The following is a 26949-nucleotide window of genomic DNA, read 5'->3' on the forward strand; positions in this document are numbered from 1 at the left end:
CTTGAAAAATACTAGTAACACTCTGCCATTACTTGATTCTTGTTTATGTCATGACCCAAAGTCACTCATGCTTGACTGCCCCCATACCTACACACACAGACATGCACACACAAACACATACATATATGCATACATACACAGACACATATGCACACACACACACACACACCCACACCCACACCATTATTGCCTGAGAGACAAATGGCCTCATAAGGCTATCCTATCCAAGTATGCAGAAATGGAGAAAGATATTCAGAGATAAATAATAGCAAAAAAATAACATTTTCCTTAAGTACTTCTTCAGATCTAACGGTATTTCCTGAGAGATACATAAGAAAATAAGAGGCAGAGAAATACGGGCTTGTCGCCAGCTTTCAGTAACTGCCTATCTCTTTTTTTTTTTTTTTAGACAGTGTCTCACTCTGTGGCCAGGCTGGAGTGCAGTGGCACGATCTTGGCTCACTGCAACCTCTGCCTCCCGGGTTCAAGTGATTCTCCTGCCTCAGCCTCCCAAGTAGCTGGGACTACAGGTATCTGCCAACACGCCTGACTAATTTTTGTATTTTTAGCAGAGAGGCGTTTCACCATGTTGGCCGGATGGTCTCGATCTCTTGACCTTGTGATCTGCCTGCCTTGGCCTCCCAAAGTGCTGGGATTACAGGCGTGAGCCACCGTGCCCGGCCCACTGTCCATCTCTTAGGTGAGAAAATATGAGGGTTTAATTGAGTAGCTCAGTGGAAAGTGAAAATGACTCGACATACACAGTCAAAATTAAGAGACAAACCAATCAGGGGATGATGTAGTGACTCAAGTTTGCAATTACAGCCTTCAGTCTCCTTGTTTTCCTACAAAATCCTTGGGCTGGTATGTCAAAGCCTGGTAATACCAGTAACAGCAACCATCAATAGCATGAGTAATTCTTAATGAATCGAGAACCCAGAATTTTCCAAACAAATCATAGAGACATACTGTGTCACTGGACTCGCAAGATGAGTTTAGGTAGGCATTTTAAATAATAGGGCCACATCCTATTAAGTCCCTCCCACGTGCCAATCAATGAGATTTCACTGTCAGGGCAGCCCTGGCTGCAGATCAGAGGCACAGTCTGTCTTGATCTCACGTCTGCCTGACTCCAAAGCCCAAGATCCTTTTCTGCCCTGTGCTGATGAGTCAGTGGTCACCATGTTATTATCATGATTTGGACTGGTTTCCCCACATGTCATCTTATTAGATTACATTCACTAAACACTTTCAGGACCTACTGTGTGCCAGACCCTGTTTGTAATCCAGGATGTGACATTGAATAATACATAATCCTTGCCCTCAGTGTGCTCTGAATCTGGTGTAGGAAAGATATCAATGTTTTAAAAAATTAACATACAGTATGAAACTCAGCATGATGGGGAGAGGCAGAGGTGCTATGGAGAGGCAGAGGTGCTATGGAGATGCTCAGGAAAAGATTGATTTGCCCTTGAAGGAACTGAGGCTTAGAGAATTTCTCTGACTTGTCTAAGGTCACACAATTATTACATGGCACAGCTACCTTCAGCAGATGCCAACTACCTACATTCTACCCGGTATTGATTTTCCCATCTGTAAAGTGGACATACTAACTACCTCACAGGCTTTTTGAAATGCATGCAAAGGTATTTTATGAAACTTAAAGAATGTAACAAATGTTACTTACAGTTGGTGTTACTGTTATCATCAGGCTATGTATGACATACCAGCTCAAGGATTTTATAGGGATAAAAAAGAGACTGAAAGTGAGAGAGCTCAGATGGAGGTGCCATATGGTCATTTTGCCTGATTTAACATCAATTTTAAATCAATAATGATCAAACAAATTGATGGCTTACAGCACACTTGGCACTGTGATTGACTCTGGGGATGTAGCAGTGAATAAGACAGACAAACCACCAATTGGCATTTCTTAGTCAATAAAGAACATTCACCCATGCTACAAAGGAAAACTTTGGGGAACGAGGGCTTATAATGGGGAGGCTGACCTGCTCTGGAAGGGCAGAGGAGGCTTTCCTGAGGAAGTGTGGTGAGCTGAGAGCTGAAGTTGAGTGGAAGTTCCAGGCAGAGGGAAGAGCATGTGAGGAAGGACCAGAGGCAGGAAGGAGCACGCTCCTAAAGGCCAGTGTGTCTGGAGTCAAGACAGCAAGGACAAGAGTGGAGAGAGATAAAAGCAGGGCCTTATGTGTGATGGGGAGAAATCCAGGCAACGAGGACCAGTAAAGAGCTCAGAGCTCATGGGGTTTACATTTGTAAAATCTCACTGTATTGGAATCGAATGGCAAAGAGGCAAACTGGATGTGCCAAGCCCAGTGAGGAGAATATTGCTCTGGTCCAGGGAAGAAAGGATAGAGCTTGGACCTGGGAGTTGGCAATAGAGATGGAACTCCTCAAAGGACAGATGCTAGTGAAATACAAGATCCTTCCAATAACAAATCTTTCCCATTTAAACGACGTTGGAAACCACATACTCATCTCGTACTGCATGTGTGTGAATGCATCTGTCTCATCAAACTGCATGTTCCCACTCCCTAGCCAAGCCCCTTGCACATAAAGAAGTCCCCCGTAAATGTTTCTTCACACCGACTCTAGATGGAATGTACCGGCAGTGGCATCCCTATGTTCTTGATAGATGTGAGTTGAGAAGTACCAGAAAGAAAAACACTTGAATCCGATCCAGACTAGTTTTTCTGTTCTGTAATATAGACCCTTCTTGTCATTTAATTCTGAGTGATTCTCAGATAAAGGCAACTTAACCTGCTTCATGCCATGCAAGCTATGTCTGTCTGGAGGAAATTAAACTGCTGAGTCCATGCCATGTTAACACTTGGCAGAAGAGAGATGGTGCTTTGTGTTCCTGCGGTGGTATCCCATCTTTTCATAACTGCTTCTATTTGCTCTTCCTTCTCTGGCTGCCAGAAGAACACCCCCACTTCTTCCTCTTACATCTTTCTTTCTTTTTTTTTTTTTTGAGATGGAATCTAGTTCTATCTCCAGGCTGGAGTGCAGTGGCACAATCCCGGCTCACTGCAACTTCTCTTTTCTGGTTTCAAGCAATTCTCCTACCTCAGCCTCCTGAGTAGCTAGCTGGGACTACAGGCATGCACCACCACACCCAGCTAATTTTTTGTATTTTTAGTAGAGACGGGGTTTCACTATGTTGGCCAGGATGGTCTTGATCTCTTGACCTTGTGATCCACCCGCCTTGGCCTCCCAAAGTGCTGGGATTACAGGCGTGAGCCACCACGCCCAACCTCTTTCCCCTTATATCTTTTAAGGGCCTATGGCATTTTCTTAGTTCAGAAGGAGGGCTGGAGTCCACCTCTTCATGAGGATTTCCTAGGCCATGCAGACGGGTGATAACATGCATTTCGCCTGCACCGCCTCAGCAGTCATGCTGTAGGGCAACCCTCTCATTTCAGAGATGAGACCCACCCAAGAAGATGAGGTGGTGGTGCTTGTCATAGAGCAAGTTTTCTAGAAGCTGGGTCTGAGGTGGGGGAGGAAACTGGAGGGGAGCCAGGAAAGCAGGACAAGGTAGGGAAGAGGCTAGACAACCACGTGGCTTCAGTAGAAGCCCAGACAGCCTGATTCCCCTGGGAGCCTGAGCATACACTGCAGCAAGAAGGTTGTCCTGCCCAAATGCAAGAGAGCTGCACTTTATTCCCACACAAAAGTCACAGGTCATGGGCTGCACTTCAGGGTGAGTGGGGAGCTTGGTCTCCCAGACATCTCTAGGGAAAGGGCTCCATCAGCCAAGAGCAAGCCTCCACAGAAGAGTACAGCTGGGAGCCCTTAGCTATCAGCACCTGCAGTAGCTGGGGGAGGAGGGTGGGTGCATTGGCCAAGCAAATGGGACCTGCATAGGGCACCAAGAGCACCTGCTACAGAATTCATTCCTCTTCTTATGGTATGCATCTGTGATGACGGTGCTGGTTCAGGAGGATGTTCCCGGGGAAATGCTGTGAAGCAGCCGCTCCGATACTATGTGTTCTTGGATAAGTAACTTACCCTTTGTGAATCGTCACGGCCTCCTGCTAAGTAAGATACTGGTTATAAAATCTTTCTTGTCTCTGCATGTCTCACATGGATCCTCAACTCCCATTAGCTTAAAGTCTATTGGAGAGTTTCCATAACCAAAGATGATAACTTGGGAAACGCATTAGTCTCTGCCATCTGGGAGCCCAGAAGTGTGTGTTTGCTGGAAAATTTAAGAGTGGAGTGTGAGAGGGAAGTGAAGGGATCCCACAGGCCATAGACCACGAGGTCCTCCAGGCCAGCAGCTATGGCCTCTCATCCTCCAATGCCCAGCCAGCAACTGGCATTTAAAGTCTATATGAAGACAGAGAGGGAGGTAGAGCAAAAAAAAAAGAGAGAAAGAATAGCTAGGGAAGTATCTGGAAGGTTATTTTATTTTCATTTCCCCAATCTCCTCAACGTAGGTAGCAATGAGGATGCTTCTGAACATGTACAAATCGACCTGCAAATATAGACAGAGGAAGAATCTGCCAGAAAGGTAAGAAGAAAAGCAAGAGAAATCAACATCTGAGAACCCGTCCTAGGTTATGGAAGAGTGGTCAGCAGTGCCACATGCTGCCAAGAAGTCAAGTAGAAAAGGATGGAAGAGATCCGGGGCGCAATTGGCAGCAAGGAGGTGACTGGCAACTTCCTTCGGCAAGAACAGTTCTTGATTCCGTGAAGTTGCATTCATTCCCGTGGCTGTGTTCTCCCATGGGAGGGCTGGCAGAGGCTGCAGGGTGGTGGGAGGTGATGGGGAAGTGAAGGGACCCAGGATCATTCATGCATCCCCACGTGGGTGGCAGAATGCTGCTTAAACTGCCCTGCTCATACCCCCTTTCAAGTCAGGAATTAGAGCTAATGGCAAAAACATTCCATATGTTCTGAGTGGCTACGAACTCATTACTGAGCCTTGGCTTGCAATGTAGCCCTTCACTTAATGAAATCCGGTGCTGGAGCAAATGAGTCCGTGCAGGAGAGGGGTCTCTGATGGTGGCAGCTGAGCTTCAGTTTTTTTCACTTTTTATTTCTTCTCCTGCAGCCCCATCCCGGAAAGAGAAAGAGCTAAGAGAGAGGAGGAGAAAAGAAACAGGACTTGAAACAGCCCCCAAGTCCAAACAACAAAAACAGCAATCGCTGTATTTCAAAGCCAGCGCAAATTAGACTAAGCGGCCGCAGAAGCCAAATGGAAATCGTAATTCTTCCAGTCCCTTGCTGCTCAGACACGTGTAATAGGTTTGGCAGAGTGTCAAGGAAAACAGGGGCCAAGCCGCGGTATGTTTTAAAGAATCTAAAGCCTGCTCACTGTGGGGAAGCCACATTTCTGCACAGCTCAGAAGGAGGGACGTCTGGACCAGGCTGGACTGGTCCAATTCTCCATTGGAGAAGACTTTTAGAGACTTGGAAACCTAAGGGCAATGGCAGGTCTTTCCATGTGAACAGGAGTCACACACAGACAGGGCAGGGTTTGGGTGGGGAAGCCCGCAGACCACCCAGGACCAGGAAGCTATAAGGCAGGCTCCTTCAGGGAGCTGGAGAACAGCCTGAGAAGGCTGCAGAGGAGGCTGCCAGGAAGTGATCTTGGTTACATTTGTCACAAAAGTGAGGGAGAGAAGAAGGAAGGAGACACAGAAAGGACTGCCCATCCTCTCTGCTAGGCATTCTCATGCAACTCCCTGAGATGGCCACCAGCCTGCCTGCTTCCCAGAGGAGGAAGATCAGAGAGTTCAAGGAGCCTGCCCACTGTCACAGAGCTGGAAATGGTTAGAGTCAGCATTTGAACCCAGTTCTTCCTAACTTCCAAGCTCATGCTCTCTCACCTACCCCAGCAGTAAGGAAGTGGGGCAGGGAAGTGCTGAGAAGGAAAGGGCATGATTCCTGGCAAGGGCTCCACCCCAGGGGCCTGTACCCATGGACCTAGGTGAGGACAGGCATTTCTGCCTTCGTACCCAAATGTTGCATTTTCCAAGTCCACCCTGGCCCACCGCACCCCCATCCTGTGCCTATAACAACCCAGGGCCCTAGCAGAGAGAGACCCAAGCAGCTGGATGTTGAGAGGATCACACCAGTGGAAGAAGACACCAGCGGCTGGACATTGAGGGGAGCATGCTGGCAGAAGAGCACACTGACAGACACCTGCAGGCCTGCAGGCCATTGACCGGTGGAACAATGCAGAGTTTGGCCGGGACAGTTGGAGGAGAGCCTGGGCCGCTGAGCGGCCTGACCCCAGGGGAAAACCATCTCCCTGCTCGCTCCCCCATCTGCTGAGACCTACTTCCAGTCAATAAAATCTTGCACTCATTCTCCAAGCCCACATGTGATCCAATTCTTCCGGTACACCTAAGCAAGAACCCCCAGATACAGAAAGCCCTCTGTCCTTGTGCTAAGTCAGAGGGTCTAATTGAGCTAACACAAGCTGCTTACGGATGGCTAAACTAGAAGAGCACCTTGCAACACACGCCCACTAGGGCTTCAGGAGCTGTAAGCATTCACCCCTAGACGCTGCCGTGGGGTCGGAGTCCCACGGCCTGCCAGTCTGCCTGCTCCCACTAGAGGTTTGAGCAGCCAGGTACCAAAGAAGCGAGTCATACCCCCATTGCAAGCCCTGAGAGTGCGACAAGGGAACTTTTCCCATTTCACCAGGGGTTGGCAAAGTTTTTCTGTAAAGTGCCAGATTTTTAGGTCTGCAAACCAGAGAGTCTCTGTGGCAAATACTCAACTCTGCTGTTGTAGTGCAAAAGCAGTGATTTGTTAACAAGCAAACATGGCTGTGTTCCAATAAAACTTTATTTACAAACACAGGTGGTGAGCCAAATTTGCCCCACAGGTCATAATTTGCCAATCCCTGCCCTACACTAACACAAAAAAGGAAAAACAGGGCATTGTAGAAACACACGGGGGGAAGCCATCTTAAGACTATAACACACACAACCGAAGTAAATTTACTCATGTAATAGCTGGCAATATGGCATAAGGGTTAGAGCACAGGTTTTATGTAAAATGGTCCTGAGTATGAGTCTGACTTGGCCCCCACACTGGCCAGATAAGCTGGGTCAAATTACTCAACCTATCTTAGTCCCTGTATCCTCTCATATAGCTGGAGATAATAGCCAAATCTAACTCAATATCCTTGTAAGAATTAAACAAAATAATTCTTGTACATAGCACAGACTTTACATATAAGAAACATTCGGTAAATATTCGCTTCAATTATTTCAGCAGGTACCTAATCATCAACAGACCTGCAAAGTGGGTCTCCTCTCCTGCATGTTACAGATGAGGACACAAAGTCTCCGTAGGATTAAGGGTGGTGCCCACAGACACGCAGCTGGGAAGGGTCAGAGCTAGATTGGGAGCTGACTTCTCCATGAGTCTAACACTCATTCTTCCATCCCACTGTGGAAGGAAGAAAATAACCAAAGACCAGACATGTGGAGGACAGAAAGCAGGAGCAGAACAACATGACATTCAGCATCAAAGCACGCGGACAGATCTGTCACAATGTCACCTGCAGAATCACAGAGGATCAATTATCCAGAGCTCTCACCTGAGTCAGGAACCAGGCCTGCCATGACAGTTTTCCAGAGGCCACATTCTGATTAAAAATATTGCCTTGGTGTGAAAAGCCACCTCCCTTGACAGTTTTGCGCAGCTGCAGAAGCCTGCAGGGGCAGAAGAAGGCAGCCGATTTTCATCCCACTGCTCTGGACCATGGAGGAAAACGGCAATGGCATTCTTTTCTGCCTGGAAGGGGAGACAGCAAAGCCACCCTGATGTCCAAATGTTTCAGGGGCTCAGTTATCCAGTGCCCTTGCCCAAAGCAGACTGGACAGAACAGTACAGCAGAAAAAATAAATAAATAGACTCTGAAAAAAATCACTGCTTCAGTTGATTCCTGGTACAGGTGCCTCCTTCTTCATATCTTTAGGGTATATGTTGGGGTGGCTATTAAAACAAAAGGCCATAAGCTGGAAATCTAGGTGTCAGTGGGGCCTTTCTCTCTTTTTCTCTGGGCAGAATCTGTTCCTTGCCCTCAACAAGTTTTGGTGGCTGCCCTGGCATTCTTGGGCTTGTGACCACATCACAGCGATCTCTGCCTCCATCTTCACGTTGCCTCTCCCCTGTGTGTCTCCCTCTTGTAAGGATACACTTGTCACTGGATTTAGGGTCCACCCAAATAATTGAGGATGATATTCTCATCACAAGATTCTTAATTAGATCTCTTCTTTAAAAAATAAAAACCTTAATTACACCTTTTTCTAAATAAAATCCCATTCACAGTTTCCAGGGACTAGGACAGAGACATATCTTTTAGGGGGCAGGGGCATTATTCAACCCACTGCAGGATGTCTCAGGGTCTGATGCAGAGTCAAGGTGATGTTTCCTGATTCCAGAGAATCTCTGAATGTCAGAGCGGGATGGGACATTAGAAAGTATCTAATGCCTGCCTCTCTACTGCTCCTTCATTTTTCCTATGAGAAATTAAATAATCTGCCCCAAAGTGGGAGTGGCAATCTGGGCCTAGAATCTGGCCCTCCCCATCTAGTTCTTTCTCCTTGTATTTTTCCACTGCTTTCCCTGGTGAAATAAACACACCTCCAATTCTCTGCCTCCCATGTCTCTGCCTGGTCTGATTAGGTCAACACCAGCAAGCTCAATGTGATTGCACTTTTATAAAATGTACCATGCTGTCATGCTGGATGAATGTCATCTTGTTCCTAGAACTTGCGTTGCAACGGACTTCAACTCAGTTTTGAATGCAGCTTTTAGGAAACAGAATCTTGGCTGACGTCACTGATTCTTCCTCCTCTGTTCTCTCTGCTCAGATGCGAATTTATGGGCATCCCAGTGGATACAGAAAAAAGGTTGGCTTGAATCTAGGTGTGGTGACTGAGGACAAAAGAGAAAAGTCTCCTGCATTGTTTCTCATTGGAAAACAATGCAAAAAAAATTGCATTGTTTTTAATGAACACATTGGCCATCAGATATGAGTGGAAGAAAATAAATAAGAAAGGACTGGGGCTGGAAGGAGGCTTGCTGTCAAGCCCCTGGAGTTTTACAGAAAATCAGTTGTATGCATATTGTGTTATAAACACCATGGGAATACTTATTTGTGGAAAAATAAATAATCAGTCAATAAATACTAAGTGCCTATCATGCCAGACCATATAAGTGGAGCCAATAGTTTAAAAGAGTTTACCTAATATTTTTTATTCATCTACACAGCTACAGTGAGAATTTGGCCTGGCAATGGCTAAAATCATATCACTAATACATGATTTCATCAGAAGACGGGGCTTAGCGAATATCAGGAATTAGTATGTGCACACAGCTCTGAGAGCTGAGGAGCGGACTTTGTTTACGTAGAAGCAGGAGTGTGTCTCTCCAAAGCCCATCACCTGAGGGCACTACAGAGAGTATGCACTCAGGGGCCTCAGCTGCCAGAACACTGCGAAGCCTTGGGGCCTGACTCTTGAAATAGCCTCGCTTTTCCCCTGTCATTGAGGTAATTTTTAGCTGACTGAGGTCACCCAGAAATTCCCATTGCCTGTAAGCAGTAAGACAGTTAATGAAGCAACACACTTAATGGAGAATACGTATGTGTCACAGCGTGTTCTCTTAATTAACATTTTAATATGTTCGTGGTAAGAGGTCTTGAAGTCATCCAAAGAAAGAGAATTAAATGCATTCTAAGGGATTAACAGAGTATCAGGTATGTGGAAATTCCCAATCAGTGGCAGCCATTATTGTTTATTTATTATTTTTTATTTTAAGTTCTGGGATACATGTGCAGAATGTGCAGGTTTGTTACATAGGTGTGTATGTGCCATGGTGGTTTACTGCACCATCAACCTGTCATCTAGGTTTTAAGCCCTGCATGCATTAGGTATTTGTCCTAATGCTCTCCCTCCCCTTGCCCCCCACTCCCTGACAGGCCCCGGTGTGTGATGTTCCCCTCCCTGTGTTCATGTGTTCTTATTGCTCAACTCCCACTTATGAGTAAGAACATGTGGTGTTTGGTTTTCTGTTCCTGTGTTTGCTGAGAATTGTATCTCCCAGCTTCATGCACGTCCCTGCACAGAACATGAACTCATTCTTTTTTATGGCTGCATAGTATCTATGGTGTATATGCACCACATTTCCTTTTTCCAGTCTATTATTGATGGACATTTCAGTGGGTCCAAGTCTTTGCTATTGTAAATAGTGCTGCAATAAACATACATGTGCATATATCTTTATAGCAGAATGATTTATAATCCTTTGGGTATATACCCAGTAATGGGATTACTAGGTCAAATGGTATTTCTGGTTTCTAGATCCTTCAGGAATCACCACACTATCTTCCACAATGGTTGAACTAATTTACACTCCCACCAACAGTGTAACCATTATTGTTAAGAGGACTCTGCGTGTGGTACTGTCCAATGAAACAAACCGCACTGGAGAATTCACCAGAGGCTGCACATACAGAAAGAGGTATGACGCACATGGCATGTCTGACTCCCCTGTCTCAACTTCTCATAAGTCTTGAAAAGGAATGCTGAGCTTCCCTCACTCCTGGGTCTCCAGATCCTGGTTCTCTGCCTGGAAAATAGCAGGCCCACAGGGAGTGATTGCCTGGTGCAGCATAAACTGCCAGGGTTCCCCAACAGGGCAGAATGAGACCCCTGGCAGACACATCAGGGGATCAGGTTCTAACTTGTCATGGGATGTTGGGAAAGATGAAGCCCTTATGCAGCCTTTAGAGTTTCCATCTAAGAAAGTGGGACATGGGGTTCTGAACCCATTCATTTCTGTAGTTCATGCTGGTCTACATAAATGTCAATGATTCTGTGACTCTTCGTTGAAAGTCATAAATCTTATTAAGTTGCATTGGAGTTGGTTGGAGTCATCATGGTAGATTTGTGAGGCTACTGAAAGAGGATGAGCCTCTGCCCTAAACTGTATTCCAATCTGATAAAGGAAATAGGGCCTAGACAACATGAAAAAACAATAAACAGTAATTAAAGACAAACAATAATGCATTGCTTTATGGCTAGAGACAATTCTAAACAAGACATCATTTTTTGCAGAACAAATGGTCTCGATTAGAGGTCAGCAAATGACTCTTCTGAAGCTAAACTGAGTCCCTACCCCAGCTGATTTTATAAATACAGTTTTATTGGAATACAGCCATCTCATTGTTGAGTTCTGTCTGTCTACGGCTATTTTCATACTACTGTGGCAGAGCTAGGTAGATGCAAAAGAAACCACTTATTTCATAAAACCTAAAACATTTACTACCTGACCCTTTACAAGTGTACTGGTCCCTGATCTATTTGAAAAAATATATACCTTCAAAGGAGGCTACACCTTGGTTACTGCAGTGATCTGGGAAAGCTCCCTGGAAAAAAAAAAAGGTGGTTTAAAGAGCTCTAAGAAGTGGAAAGGTAATGGAGAGGCAAAAAAAAAAAAAAAAAAAAAAAAAAGAAAGGAAAATCTCATATTTAGAGAATCCTAGATTTACAGGAATCTTCCAGGCACCTGTGCACCTGTGCACCTGTGCTGTTTGCCTTCAGGACTGAATGCTCATTGGATCACACCTGAACAGATAACTGTTCAGACAAGCCCTGCAGAACTCTTGAAAAGAGGGCAGACACCCCATGCAATGTGCCATCAGCATCACAGTGTTTCACCCAGAGCTGTAGAGACAGGATAGCAAGACAGCCCTCCCGCTAAGAGACAGAAATCTACTTCCCCGTAATTTCTGCTTGGTTGTTCTTCCACAGGTCAACCCTCAGGTTTTTGGAAAAAGAAAACAGCTTCTTCCCAAGTCCTCTCTATATCAAACTAAATTCCCACAGAAAAGTTCCCGTATACAGTTCTCAGGCCCTCTCCCATCATCACCAGCCTCCTTTGGGCACACTCCTGTTTGTGAATTTTCATCTCCAGGATGACACCACAAGAGAGGCTTGGGGCTCCAGGGATTTTAGTCTTCAGTGGATCACTACCTCCCTGTGTCTTTTTCCAGCTACTTCCCTCCAATACACTGTGTTAGAAAGAGCTCTGGTTTGGGCATTATAGACCTTTATATAAATCCTGGCTCCCCTTTTTCTATCTCTCTGGGTCTCAGTTCCTTCATTGTTTAAATATAGCCTTCAGGATTGCTGTGAAGACTGGAGATAATGGTTGTAAAGAGCACAGGACAGGGTAAATGCTCAAGAAACAGTAGTTATCTTTATTGTTCTAGGTAGCCACCTCTGTTAATGAAGTCTGATATCACAGGAAATCAGTCTGCAAAGCAAGCTTCACTCTGCAAAATTCCCCATGTCTGTTCCCACTAAAAAAATTGACAATCTCTGTTTCTGGGAAAAGTGGGATCCTAATTTGCCACAACTGAGGTCTATATCCAATTACAAGCTGCCCTTCTAAATTGCATGGCTCCCTCTGTGCTCATTCTGCTCTGGCTCCTATGAACAGCTCCATCTGCTCACGCCCATTCCTCTGATCCTGGCATTTTTCCCTTGACCTCCTGCCACCTCTCTGGCTCCTCTGAGAAGCACAATGGGCTCTTCCTGGTGTGGACTTCTAGATATTATTCTCCTCCCTCACACAGCTGGACCGTAAACCTGACAATGTTCCTTAGCCCAGGTAACGTGGGGGCTCTCCAATGCTGGGACCCATCCGACCGCCATTTGTACGATCCTTCTATCTTTGGTAGCTCTGCAAAACAAACTTTCCCTTTCTTCACAAGGAATTTTTCCAAATATTTAACACAGAGATACAAACAGATTCTAAACCTGAGTCCAGGAGCTGGACCAGTGTAAATGCCAAGGACGGATGTGAACATAGAGATGACCTCCAGAAACATCTCTGATATGAGCCAAGGACAGATGTGAACATAGAGATGACCTCCAGAAATGTCTCTGACGTGGTTTGGCACTGTGTCCCCACCCAATTATCACGTTGAACTGTAATCCCCCAGTGTTGAAAGTGGGGCCTGGTGGGAGGTAACTGGAGCATGAGGGTGGTTTCTGGTGATTTGGCGCCATCCGTCCAGTGCTGTCACATGACAGATGTCTCACAAAATCTGGTTGTTTGAACATGTGTAGCGCCTCTCCCTTTCTTTCTCTTCCCCCTGCTCTGGCCATATGAAGATGTGCCTTGCTTCCCTTTTGCTTTCTGTCATAATTGTAAGTTTCCTGAGGCTGCCCCAACCATGATTCCTTATAGTCTGTGAAACTGTGAGTCAATTAAACCTCTTTTCTTCATAAATTATCCAGTCTTAGGTATGTCTCTATAGCAATGAAGAGGATGAACTAGTACAGTTTGTGAAATACTCAATGTGGTTGGCGGAATAACGCCCCCCACCAACGATGCCCACTCCCTAATCCCTGGAACCTGTGACTCTGTCACTTTACATGGCAAAAGGGACTTTGCAGATGGGATTATGTTAAGAACTGTGAGATGAAGAGATTGTTTTGGATTACATGGATGATCCAAGGCAGTCACAGCACCCTTAGAAGTGGAAAAAGAAGGCAGAAGAGAAGTCAGAGCGATGCAGTCTGGGAAGAACTTGACACTTCGTTAGCGGCTTTAAGGAAGAAAGAGGGGGCCAGGAGCCAAGGAATGTGGGCACCCTCTAAATCTGGAAATTGCAAGAAAACAGATTCTGCCCTCCAGCCTCCAGAAGGAAATAGTGCTGCTGACACTTTGATTTTAGCTCCATAAGGCATGGGTCAGACCTTCTACACTACAGAACTTTAATATGATAATTTTGTATTATATTAAACCACTAAATTTGTGGTGATTTGTTATGACTAGCAGCAGAAAACAATATACTCAAGAAGAACAGACAGGAAAGTGAGAAGACTAGGAGAGAAGATTGGCAAGAAAATCCACGAAGGTTAGAGTTTCAAGAAGTAGGAGGTGGCAAGAACGACAAGGAGGTTGAAGGAGATGAGAACTGGAAAGAAAAAAGTCCGGATCCTCTTCTCCCTGCCTGCTAACCATATCTTCTATTTCCAGCTCCACCTCCCAAAACAATATCCAACAGCCACTGGGGTGATATTTCTAAAATAGAGATGAAAACACATCATTCTCCAGCTTAAAATTCTCTTCCAACTCCCACAACCTTCATTATAAAGTCCCAAATTGCTTGCAAGACATAATCTACCTACAGACAACCTTCCAAGTCTATGCCCTGCTTCTTTCTCCATGTTTCAAAACATGCTCACCTTTCCAAACCTACTGACTCTCCAATGCCGCAATCCGCAAACATGGCACTCACAGCAGTAGCACACCCCATATGCCGAACACGCCATTCCATTCCCCAGGCCTGTCCTTGGTAGGTTTTCAATCTTATCTGCAATCTTTGAGACCTAGCTCAAGCCTCCCTTGGGATGCTTTCTCTTATCAACTCCCAGCCTCAGTCCTGTGCTTCTCTATGGGCTTTGACAGCTTGTATATCCCTCCATCACATAGTGCTGTGCTGTTTAGGGCAGAGTCTGTAGCTTCATCATGCAGTTCTCAGCATATGGCATCTCAACTCCCTCACTTGGGTATGCAGGAGGTCTCAGATCTGACCTCAGAGCCAAAGCTAAGAAAAGAGAACTGGCTTTTGGCTACCAGACATGTAGCAGAACACAGAATTGGGCAAGTTCCAGACTGTTCAATGGCATCTTATGTAATGATGGAAATGTGCTATATTTATGCTGTCCATTAGCCACAGGTAGCAATAAAGCACTTGAGTATGGCTAGTGTAAGTGAGGGACTAAACTTTTCATTGTATTTCATTTTAATTCATTTAAATTTGTGTTTAAACAGCCCCAAGTAGTGGCTATCTGATTGGATAGTGGAGTTAGTGGAAAGGCAAGGTAAATAGGAAGATAAGCAAAGCATCAAATCCAAAGGGAGTATGGGTTAACAATTAAGAAACCACCATACATTCATACTGGAAATGAACAATTTAGTAAATGGGTGGCAAAGGTGGAAGTCAGGTTTTTTATTGTTGGAGTGGAAAGTTACAGACAAGCAAGGGGAGAATGCTAGAATGATTCATCTGGTCCTGGATCTGTGCCCTACACATGAGTATCAATTCATTTTTGGCTTAATATAAAGGTTATATATAGACATAGTTAACGATATGCATATATACACTGGTTAGTACATACGTATATATTTCCTTGCTCTGTCAGCTGCAAGAGCCTAGAAGCAAAAAGCACATATCACATCCCTATCTTGGTCTCTAAAACCGTTCTACAATGAGAGGAAGCAGGACCTTCTAGAGGAGCGATTGATTCTAGAATTGGGATAGGAAATACATAAATATGTAAGATGAGACCGGAGCATCTCATCATACCAGGATACAAAAAAGTGAAGAAACACATAGGAGACAATTGAAACAATAGCAAAGACTTGGAATCAACCCAAATGCCCATCGATGATACACTGGACAAGGAAAATGTGGCACATAGACACCATGGAATACTATGCAGCCGTAAAAAACGATGAGTTCCTGTCCTTTGTAGGGACATGGATGAACCTGGAAACCATCATTCTCAGCAAACTGACATAAGAACAGAAAATCAAACACTGCATGTTCTCACTCATAGATGGGTGTTGAACAATGAGAACACATGGACACAGGGAGGGGAGCATCACACACTGAGGTCTGTCGGGGGGAACTAGGGGAGGGACAGCAGGGGGGTGGGGAGTTGGGAAGGGATAACATGGGGAGAAATGCCAGATATAGGCGATGGGGATGGAGGCAGCAAAGCATATTGCCATGTATGTACCTATGCAACAATCCTGCATGTTCTTCACATGTACCCCAAAACCTAAAACACAATAAAAAAAATATATATATATATATAACTAAATATATAAATGAAGGGTTATACAAAGTTTGCAATTTCAAGAGATTCAAATGTAAAATGTCAATTATCTAAATTTATCTAAATTGAATCTAAGCGATATCAACATTTCTTGCTCACAAAAAAAAAAAGAAGAGCCCCAACTGACCAAAGCTGAGATGATTTGAGCAAAAAATAAAAATAATAACATGAATTGGATTATAACCCAAGGCATAAAAAAAAAACCATGAGTCCACAGTGATATACATAAATGACTGAAAAAATACGAGCTTGGTGCAAAAGTAACTACAGTTATAAATGGCAAAAACTGCAGTTACTTTTGCACCAATCTAATAAATAAATAAAGGCAAATAGACAAGTCTCCTGCACAGAAGGATTCCACATAATTAATACAGATACCGCAGCCTCAAAGAGTTAGAGCATAATTCCCATTCTTTAAGTGCAGACTATATGTAGTGACATTTTGCCAAAGAGTGCAGTATGAAAAGATAGAAAAATGAGTGCCTTTCCAGCTGGAAAACCTGATAAAAGCTGCCTCATGTCACATCAAAGTAAACATCAACAGTGACAAGACATGTTGATAGCATGTACTCCTGATATGATGTGATAAGAAACGTTCTTTACCTCTGTGATCTTCCTCCAAAAGATCTATAACCCTAACCTAATTAAGAGAAAAACATCAGATAAATCCCAGCTGAGGGAGAGTCTACAAAACACCTGATCAACATTCTTCAAAACTGTCAAGGTCACCAAAAACAAAGAAAAATCTTAGAAACTTTGACAGCCAAGAGGAATCTAAGGAGACAGGATGCCTCAGTGCAATATGATATCATAGACGGAATCCTGGAACAGAGAAAGGACATTAACCAAAAACTAAGGAAATCTGACTACATATGGACATCAGTGAATAATCGTGTATCAGTATTGGTTCATTAAATATGACAAATGTACCATAGTAATGTAGGATGTTAGTGACAGAGGAAACAGAGCATGGAATATATCTTTACAATTACTCTGTAAATCTAAACTATACTAAAATCAAGCTTATTTTTTTAAAAAAAATCCAAAGGGATCAGAGAAAGGACAAAAGGCTGTGATTTTTTTTCTGAGTCTCCTGGTCATAGCACTCTATATTTCTTTTTTTTTTTTTTTTTTTTTTTTGAGACGGAGTTTCGCTCTTGATACCCAGGCTGGAGCGCAATGGCGCGATCTCGGCTCACCGCAATCTCCGCTTCCTGGGTTCAGGCAATTCTCCTGCCTCAGCCTCCTGAGTAGCTGGGATTACAGGCACGCGCCACCGTGCCCAGCTAATTTTTTTTTTTTTTTTTTTGTATTAGTAGAGACGGGGTTTCACCATGTTGACCAGGATGGTCTCGATCTCTTGACCTCGTGATCCACCCGCCTCGGCCTCCCAAAGTGCTGGGATTACAGGCTTGAGCCACCGCGCCCGGCCAGCACTCTATATTTCTTGAGGACTCTTCACCTCCCCCAATCTCAGTCCATGTGATTTGGGTAAAGCTTTCTCTCTACATCCTTATTTCAATGGATGGAGGGGTAGCAGAGGATTAAGGCCTGGCCAACCAGTGATATGGTTTGGGCCTGTGTTCCGGTCCAAATCTCATGTCCAATTGTAATCACCAATACTGGAGGTGGGGCCTGGTGGGAGGTGACTGAATTGTAGGGGTGGATTCCTTGCATTGGGACTCTTCTGGTGATAGTGAGTGAGTTCTCATGAGATCTGGTAGTTTAAAAGTATGTGTCATCTCCCCTACCTCTCTCTTTTTTCTGCTCCAGCCATGTGAAGACAGCCTGTTTCTGCCTTGCCTTCTGCCATGAGTCAAAGCTGCTTAAGGCCTCCCCAGAAGCAGCTGCTGCCATGATTGCTGTACAGCCTGTAGAACCGTGAGCCAGTTAAAACTCCTTTCTTTATAAATTACCCAGTCGCAGGTATTTTGTTACAGCCATGCAAGACCTAATACACAAAGCATTTCATCTCCATAGCCGCTGTGATTGGCTCAGGAGTGGGACATGACCCAACCCAGGCCCACGAAACCAACTCCAGTTATGTTTGTTGGAGCAGCTGAAGAAGACAGACTCTTTTCCCCACCCCATGCCCCACCAGGATCACACAGGAGATGGAAGCTGGCAGCCATCCAATTACACAAGCCAACCTCTTGCCTGAGAATGGTGTCACAATAGAGGAAAACAGTCGAGAGAAGGAAAAAAGCCAGACAGAGTTCCAATGATACCCTTTCATCTCCCAACGTTCCATGTTCAAAGTGAGTGGATTTGGCAGTTTGATGAGCTACTATAGTCCCTTTTGCTTAAACAACTTTGAGATGGGGTTTCTGTCAATCGCAACCACAAAAGTCTTGACCAAAACAGATGGTCTGAGCATCATGGTCTGGGGCCAGAATCTTTAAGAGGGACATTAGAGGTCACCCTTCTTCCCAGCCTCCATGTTTCCATGCAGAAACTTCTGCTCCTGCAGTCAACTGGTATTCAAGTAACCCTTCTACCCCTCCTTTCTGGGTGCAGTAATGACTATCTGATAGGTGATCTACCCCTCCTTTCTGGGTGTAGTGATGACTACCTCATAGGTGACATCAGTAAAAATAAATAAGCATATGTGGATCTGTCCCAGTGGGGTCTCCCTCTTTAAACCTACCTGCCTACAAACTGGATATGTTCTACTGCACCGCAGCTAGGAGGGGCATGGACTCACACCTGCATTCTAGTGGCAGTTCTCAAAGCTCATTTTCTTTTGGTCTCACTCTTTAGGCTTGGTTGACTTGAAGTAGGTATTCTGGGTAAGAGTGACAGCTTCATAGACCCCCAACTTTCCCTTGAATGCATCATCCTGAAGTCTCAACTCAGGAGTTAAAAACTAGAATGCCTGAAGGTTGCTGCAGATCCAAGACACGCTCTCCAATTTAGCATTATCCATAATGAAAGTGGCATTTTGCCCTTTAGTTGTCTGACATGTATTTCTCATCCTGTTCTGAACTCAGTTTGAAAAAAGGGTGTAATTAATTTCCACCTCTCAAATCTCAGAAACAGAATGAGGATGGGGGATAGAGTGTGGAGAACAATACTTAGAGATGTGGAAGGATTTCCACAATGGAAGTCATTTTATGGTCCTTATATAACTCCTCTCTTGTGTGTGTGGATGGAAAAATACTAAGGGTAGTCTCAAAAACTATAAGAGGGGTCAAGAACTAGCTTGACAAGAATAAATTCCTCTTGTCATTATGAGTAGCATGTATAAGGCAAGCAGAAAATTTCTTTATATCTTTTCGGTTTTCCTGAATGATAACTAAATTGAAATATAAGGCACATTTGCACTACACCTTAAATAAGTTATAGAGGAAATTGATCTCCCCCTCCAGGGATTCCTCTGGCCATGGGTCTTGAAAGGGCATCCTCTCAAGATTCTACGTCTCGCTAATCCCTTTATCCCTCTGTTCAGTGGGGACAGTAACTTCTCCCATTTTTATGAGATTAACTGTGAAACTGACTTGGTTAATGCTTCCAAAGTGCTGGACAAGTACCAAGAATTGCAATAAGGGAAGTCGGAAAGCAGAAGTGAAGTCTGAGAAAGCTCACATTCCTTTTACATAAATAACTTGTGCCATTATCTTAGTTTCTCAAGTCAGAGTTTCTTCTGTAAATAATTCACAGTAATAGGCAGTGAGCTTGCTGTGAAGGGAAGTGGTTAATTATTTACAGCAGTAATGGTATGTGAAACCTAACACAATCTGGATGGAGAACTGGGAATGTGTTAGGGATAAAGGAGACCAGGCTCTGTCAGAGGAGAAGATGGCAGTGAAAAACTTAAATAATATTAGTGTCCTTCTTATAGAGCCAAATCCTACTGGGCTCAGCTCCTGGGGCAGCGTACCAGTGAAAGAGCAGAGTTCAAACAGCTAAAAATACATTGACTTGAACAACACAGGTTTGAACTGTGCAGATCCATTGATATGCAGATTTTCTTCCAGGTCTGCCACCCCTGAGACAGCAAGACAAACTACTCCTCGTCCCCTCTGCTTACTCAGTGTGAGGATGACAAAGATTAAGACCCTATATGGTGATGCACTTCCTCTTAATGAATGATTTTCTCCTCCTTATTATTTTCTCTGACAACATTTTTTCTCATACTTTGCTGTAATAACACAGCAATAAAATACATACAACATACAAAATAAGTGTCACTCGACTATGTTATCAGTAAGGATTCCAGTCAACAGTAGGCTATTAGCAGTTAAGCTTTGATGGAATCAAACTGTGTATGTAGATTTCTGACTGCACAAGGGGTTAACATCCCCAACCCCAACATTTTTAGGGGTCAACTGTAATTTCAAGTAGCACTAGCTTGTATGTCTTGAACCTCATGCAAGAAACATACAACTTAAATACACACATTGGATGTCTCTTCCATTGAGTGATATGGGGAGAAGAGAAAGAGTGAACTGGGTCAAGTTAGTATTCCTTTTAATAACCAGGAAGGGGGTAGAAAATCTGAGAACACTCAAGCACTAAAAAGTCTTATCATTTCACACTGCACTAACCTAAATCTATGGTACTCTTACCTTGATTCTACCTGCTCTGAATACACTGAATGTATAATTTGATTCTTATAATGATCCCACTTTCCAGGTACCATCAACCATCCTCTTGTTGTAGAGGAGGAAACTGCATTTCAGAGAAGTGCAGTAACTTGACTGTGGTCACATAGCTAGAAAGCAGAGACCCAGGATCCAGAGTCAGGTCCGGCTTCCCCATCGTGTGTTTCTTTTTCACCAAACCTGATGAAAATACACCACCAGTCCCACAAGAGTTTCCAGCAGTTTAAATACATACAACCCTTTAATCCTTTTTCCTTTTTGACCACAAAGAGATGCAGACTTAGTGCTGCAGAAGGGGAACAGCATTAGCTCCAGTCTGAGAAAGGCCTGGGCTAGACTCCTTGAATCTTTGTTAATAGCTGTATTAATTCATTCTTACATGGCTATAAAGAAATACCTGAGACTGGGTAAGTTATAAAGAAAAGAGGTTTCATTAGCTCATGGCTCTGCAGGCTATAGAGAAAGCATGGCTGGGGATGCTTCAGGAAACTTACAATTGTGGCACAAGGCGATGAGGAAGGAGCCACATCCTACATGGATGGAGCAGGAGGAAGAGAGAGACAGGGAGGTGCTACACACTTTCAAACAACCAGCTCTCATGAAGACTCACTCACTATCATGAGAACAGCAAGGGGGAAATTCGCCACCATGATCCAATCACCTTCCACCAGGTGCCTCCTCCAACAGTCAGGATTAAATTCAACATAAGGTTTGGGTGGGGACACAAATCCAAACCATATTAATAGCTGTGTGACACAAGCCAAGTTATTTAACCACATTCAGCCTGTTTGGCTTACTTACTGAGCACCTGTTATGTGTTGAGCAACTGAGGTAAAGAAAACAAACACAAGTGTGCCTGCCCTCAAGAAGCTTACGTTCTAGGGCATATAATTAATAGACAGTGGAGGTGGGAAATAAAGATAGCCATAAGTAAAATAAAGAAGAAAACTATATAGACTATAAAGAAACTATAAAGAGGCCAGGCACAGTGGCTCACGCAGTGTAGGGTTAACACCACTGACAGAGGCTGGGTGGTGAGAATTAAATACACAATGTCTGGAAAGCACCTGGCACACAGTAGGGTCTGGTAAATGACATCTATTATTATATAGATCCTTTTGCAGGGAAGAAGATAATTTTCATACTTGTTCCAATCCCAATGATCTGTAGGCAGACTTTATTATATGAAAGACTGAAACTTCTAGAAAACTGGACATACGCTATTCAGATTTTCTTTGCACAGCTTCACATATGAGTAAGAAAAACAGAAATACACAGGACTCTCTTTCTAGAGAAAAATGCAGAATAACACGTTATGAGCTTCCCCCTTTAGGAAGGGAGATGGCTTTGATCAATTAATTGCTTTGCTATCTGGAATTGTCTTGCTAAGCATAACACGTTTCAAATCAGACTGAATTTCTACTTCATGCTATTATTTCTAACTCCTTAAACATCTTGACATCCAAGGAGGAAAACAGTAACAACCAGACAACCAAAAAGTCCTTTTGGCCTTGGACTTTGTCTTTCTCTAAGAGAGAATTCACGTTAGGACCTCTTTGCTTGGTAGTTTCAAGTTTGTGAAACACTGTTAGATAATTATTTAAGTCATAAATAGTGACGGTATGATTATAAATCATTTCAGCAGAGAAGGGGCGCCAAGAAGGCCGAGAGAAACCAGCACCAGAATGCAGCTCCCATCAAATGAGATGCAGAGGGCTAGAGGACTTCACAATTCCAAGCGATGTGCCCGTTCGTTTCTGTGGGACTGATAGGGCACTGAATTTAGGCCGCAGGGTAAGAGCTGCCCAGGGGGGAAAGCAAGACGGGGGTGGGGGCGTGGGTGCGACGCGTCCCCACCGGAAACGTGCAGCCGGCTCGGAGGGGCGGGGGACTTAACCCCCTTAGTGCTCCGACTCGGATTCTGTGCTTACCTCATCCCTCCTGCAACCCAAGGTCCACAAGAACCCTGCCAGACGGTGGGGCGCCGTGGGTAGTCAATGCAAATCTGAGCAGCAGCTACCGCCGGACGCAGGAAGCTGTGGCAGGGACCTAGGCGGGGGTTTGGACTAACGTCGGCCAGACGGACAGTCCCAGAGAGGGAGGCAGTGTTGAAAGCAGGGAAATAGACCATAAGGCCAGGCAGGCCTCACCTCCACAGAGCTCAAACTGAAGCCTAGCCAGAGAGCTGCGCAGCAAATACACCAGCTTGACCCCAACCAGGAAGCTCCAGCTGGGGAAGGAGAGACGCCATTGGGAAGGCGGCGCCAATCTCACCGGCAGACAAACTCCAGGGAAGGACCACCCACCCAGCAACGCCCTCTACAGGCCAAAAAAGATACAGCTCCAACAGAAACGTTTTTTTCAACAGAAAAAAACGTCACTCAGAGACTCCTGAAATCACCAACTTCAAATATTAAAGGGAGAGAAATCCACGAAGATGGGGAAAAAACAGCGCAAAAAGGATGAAAGCATCAAAGAACAGAACACCTCTTCTCCTCCCAGGGATCACAACTTCTCACCATCAAGGGAACAAAAAAAGAGAATGAATCTGACGAATTGACAGAAGCAGGCTTCAGAAGATGGGTAATAACAAACTTCTCTGAGTTAAAAGACCACATTCTAACCTCTATCAACCTTGAAAAAAGGTTAGACGAAATGCTAACTAGAATAACCAGCTTAGAGAAGAACATAAACAACTTGATGGAGCTGAAAAACACAGCATGAGAACTTCGTGAAGCATACACAAGTTTCAACAGCCAAATCGATCAAGCAGAAGAAAGAATATCAGGGATAGAAGATCACATCAATGAAATAAAATGAGAAGGCAAGATTAGAGAAAAAAGAGTGAAAAGAAATGAACAAAGCCTCCAAGAACTATGGGATTATATGAAAAAAACTAATCTAAGCTTGATTGGCCTACCTGAATGTGATGGGGAGAATGAATCCAAGTTGGAAAACACTCTTCAAGATATTATCCAAGAGAACTTTCCCAACCTAACAAGGCAGGCCAACATTCAAATCCAGGAAATACAGAGAACACCACAAAGATATTCCTCAAGAACAGCAACCCCAAGGCACATAGTTGTTAGATTCACCAGGGTTGAAATGAAGGAAAAAATCCTAAGGGCAGCCAGAGAGAAAGGTCGAGTCACCCACAAAGGAAAGACCATCAGACTCACAACAGATCTCTCAGCAGAAACCCTGCAAGCTAGAAGTGAGTAGAGGCCAAGATTCAATATCCTTAAAGAAAAGAACTTTCAACCCAGAATTTCATAAGAGAGCCCACATAGCCAAACTAAGCTTCATAAGTGAAGGAGAAATAAAATCTTCTATGGACAAGAAATTGCTGAGAGATTCCATCGCTACAAGACCTGCCTTACAGGAACTACTGAAGGAAGTACTAAACAGGGAAGGGAACAACCAGTACCAGCCACTGCAAAAACGTACCAAATGGTAAATAATAGCAATGCAATGAAGGAGCCCTGTCAAGTAATGGTCAAAACAACCAGCCAGTAGCAAAATGGCAGGATCGAATTCAAACATAACAATATTGACGTTGAATGTAAATGGCCTAAACACCCCAATCAAAAGACCCAGACTCTCAAACTGGATAAAAAGTCAAGACCCATCAGTGTGCTGTATTCAGGAGATCTATCTCACATGCAAATACTCACATGGACTCAAAATAAAGGGGTGGAAGATTTACCAAGCAAACAGGGAGCAAAAAAAAAGCAGGGGTAGCAATCCTAGTCTCTGATAAAATGGACTTTAAACCAACAAAGATCAAAAGAGAAAAAGAAGGGCATTATATAATGGTAAAAGGATCAATGCAACAAGAAGAGCTAACTATCCTAAATATTTATGTACCCAATGCAGGAGCACTCAGATACATAAAGCAAGTTCTTAAAGACTTACAAAGAGACATAGACTCTCGCAGAAAGTCTTTAACACTCCACTGACAATAATGGACATATCAATGAGACAAAATCAACAAGGATATCCAGGACTTGAACTCAGATTTGGACCAAGGGGACCTAATAGACATTTACAGGACACTCCACCCCAAATCCACAGAATACACATTCTTCTCAGCAGCACATTGCACTTACTCCAAAATTGACCACATAATTGGAAGTAAATCACTCCTCAGCAAATGCAAAAGAAAGGAAATCATAACAGTCTCTCAGACCACAGCACAATCAAATTAGAACTCATGATTAAGAAAAGCAATCAAAACCACACAATCACATGGAAATTGAACAACTTGCTCCTGAATGATAAATGGATAAACAATTAAATGAAGGCAGAAATAAAAATGTTCTTCGAAACCAACAAGAATGAAGACACAATGTACCAGATCCTATGGGACACATTTAAAGCAGTGTCTAGAGGGAAATTTATAGCAATAAATGCCCACATGAGAAACAAGGAAAGATCGAAAATTGACACCCTATCATCAAAATTGAAAGAGCTAGAGGAGTAAGATAAAAAAAAAAACTCAAAAGCAAGCAGAAGACAAGAAATAGCTAAGATCAGAGCAGAACTAAAGGAGAGACACAAAAAACCCTTCAAAAAATCAATAAATCCAGGAGCTGATTTTTTGAAAAGATCAATAAAATAGACCGCTACCTAGACTAATAAAAAAGAAAAAAGAGAAGAATCGAATAGATGCAATAAAAAACAATAAAGGGGAGATCACCACCGATTCCTCGGAAATACAAACTACCATCAGAGATTACTACAAACAACTCTATGCACATAAACCAGTAAATCTGGAAGAAATAGATAAATTCCTGACACTTGCACGCTCCCAACACTAAGCCAAGAAGAATTTGAAACCCTGAATAGACCAATAACAAGGTCTGAAGTCGAGGCAGCAATTAATAGCCTACCAACCAATAAAATTCCAGATCCAGACAGGTTCACAGCTGAATTCTACCAGACATACAAAGAGAAGTTGGTATCATTCCTGTTGAAACTATTCCAAACAATACAAAAAGAGGGAATCCTCCCTAACTCTTTCTATGAGACCAACATCATCCTGACACCAAAATCTGGCAGAGACATAACTAAAAAAGAAAACTACAGGCCAATATCCATGATGAACATTGATGCAAAAATCTTCAATAAAATACTGGCAAACCGATTCCAACAGCACATCAAAAAGCTTATCCACCACGATCAAGTAGGCTTCATACTGAGGATGCAAGGCTGGTTCAACATATGCAAATCTATAAACGTAATTCACCACATAAACAGAACCAAAGACAAAAATCACGTGATTATCTCAATAAATGCAGAGAAGGCCTTTGACAAAATTCAACAGCGCTTTACACTAAAAACTCTCAATAAACTAGGTATCAATGGAACGTATCTCAAAACAATAAAAGCTATTTACGACAAACCCATAGCCAATATCATACTGAATGGGCAAAAATTAGAAGCATTCCCTTTAAAAACTGGCAGTAGACAAGGATGCCCTCTCTTACCACTCCTATTCAATATAGTATTGGAAGTTCTAGCCAAAGCAATTAGGCAAGGAAAAGAAATAAAGGGTATTCAATTAGGAATAGAAGAGGTCAAATTGTCCCTATTTGCAGAAGACATGATCATATATTTATAAGACCTGATCATCTCAGCCCAAAATCTCCTTAAGCTGACAAGCAACTTTGGCAAAGTCTCAGGATAGAAAATCAATGTGCTGAAATCACAAGCATTCCTGTACACCAATAACAGACAAACAGAGAGCCAAATCATGAGCGAACTCCCATTTGCAATTGCTACAAAGAGAATAAAATACCTAGGAATACAACTAACAAAGGAGGTAAAATATCTCTTCAAGGAGAACTACAAACCACTGATCAAGGAAATAAGAGCAGACACAAACAGATGGAAAAACATTCCATGCTCATGGTTAGGAAGAATCAATATTGTGAAAACAAATTTATAGATTCAATGCTATCCCCATCAAGCTACCATTGACCTTCTTCACTAAACCAGAAAAAAAAAACACTTCAAACTTCATATGGAACCAAAAGAGAGCCTGCATAGTCAACACAATCCTAAGCAAAAAGAACAAAGCTGGAGGCATCACACTACCAGACTTCAAACTATATTACAAGGCTACAGTAAGCAAAACAGCATGGTACTGGTACCAAAACAGAGATAAAGACCAATGGAACAGAACAGAGGCCTCAGAAGCAATGCCACACATCTATAACCATCTGATCTTTGACAAACCTGACAAAAACAAGCAATGGGGAAAGGATTCCCTGTTTGATAAATGGTGTTGGGAAAACTGGCTAGCCATATGCAGGAAGCTGAAACTGGGCCCTTTCCTTACACCTTATACAAAAATTAACTCCAGATGGATTAAAGATTTAAACATAAGAACTAACACCATAAAAACCCTAGAAGAAAACCTAGGCAAA

This window comes from Aotus nancymaae, unplaced genomic scaffold (genome assembly GCF_030222135.1).
Source record: "Aotus nancymaae isolate 86718 unplaced genomic scaffold, 86718_ANA_hifiasm-v0.15.2.pri h1tg000076l, whole genome shotgun sequence".
Lineage (NCBI taxonomy): Eukaryota > Metazoa > Chordata > Mammalia > Primates > Aotidae > Aotus > Aotus nancymaae.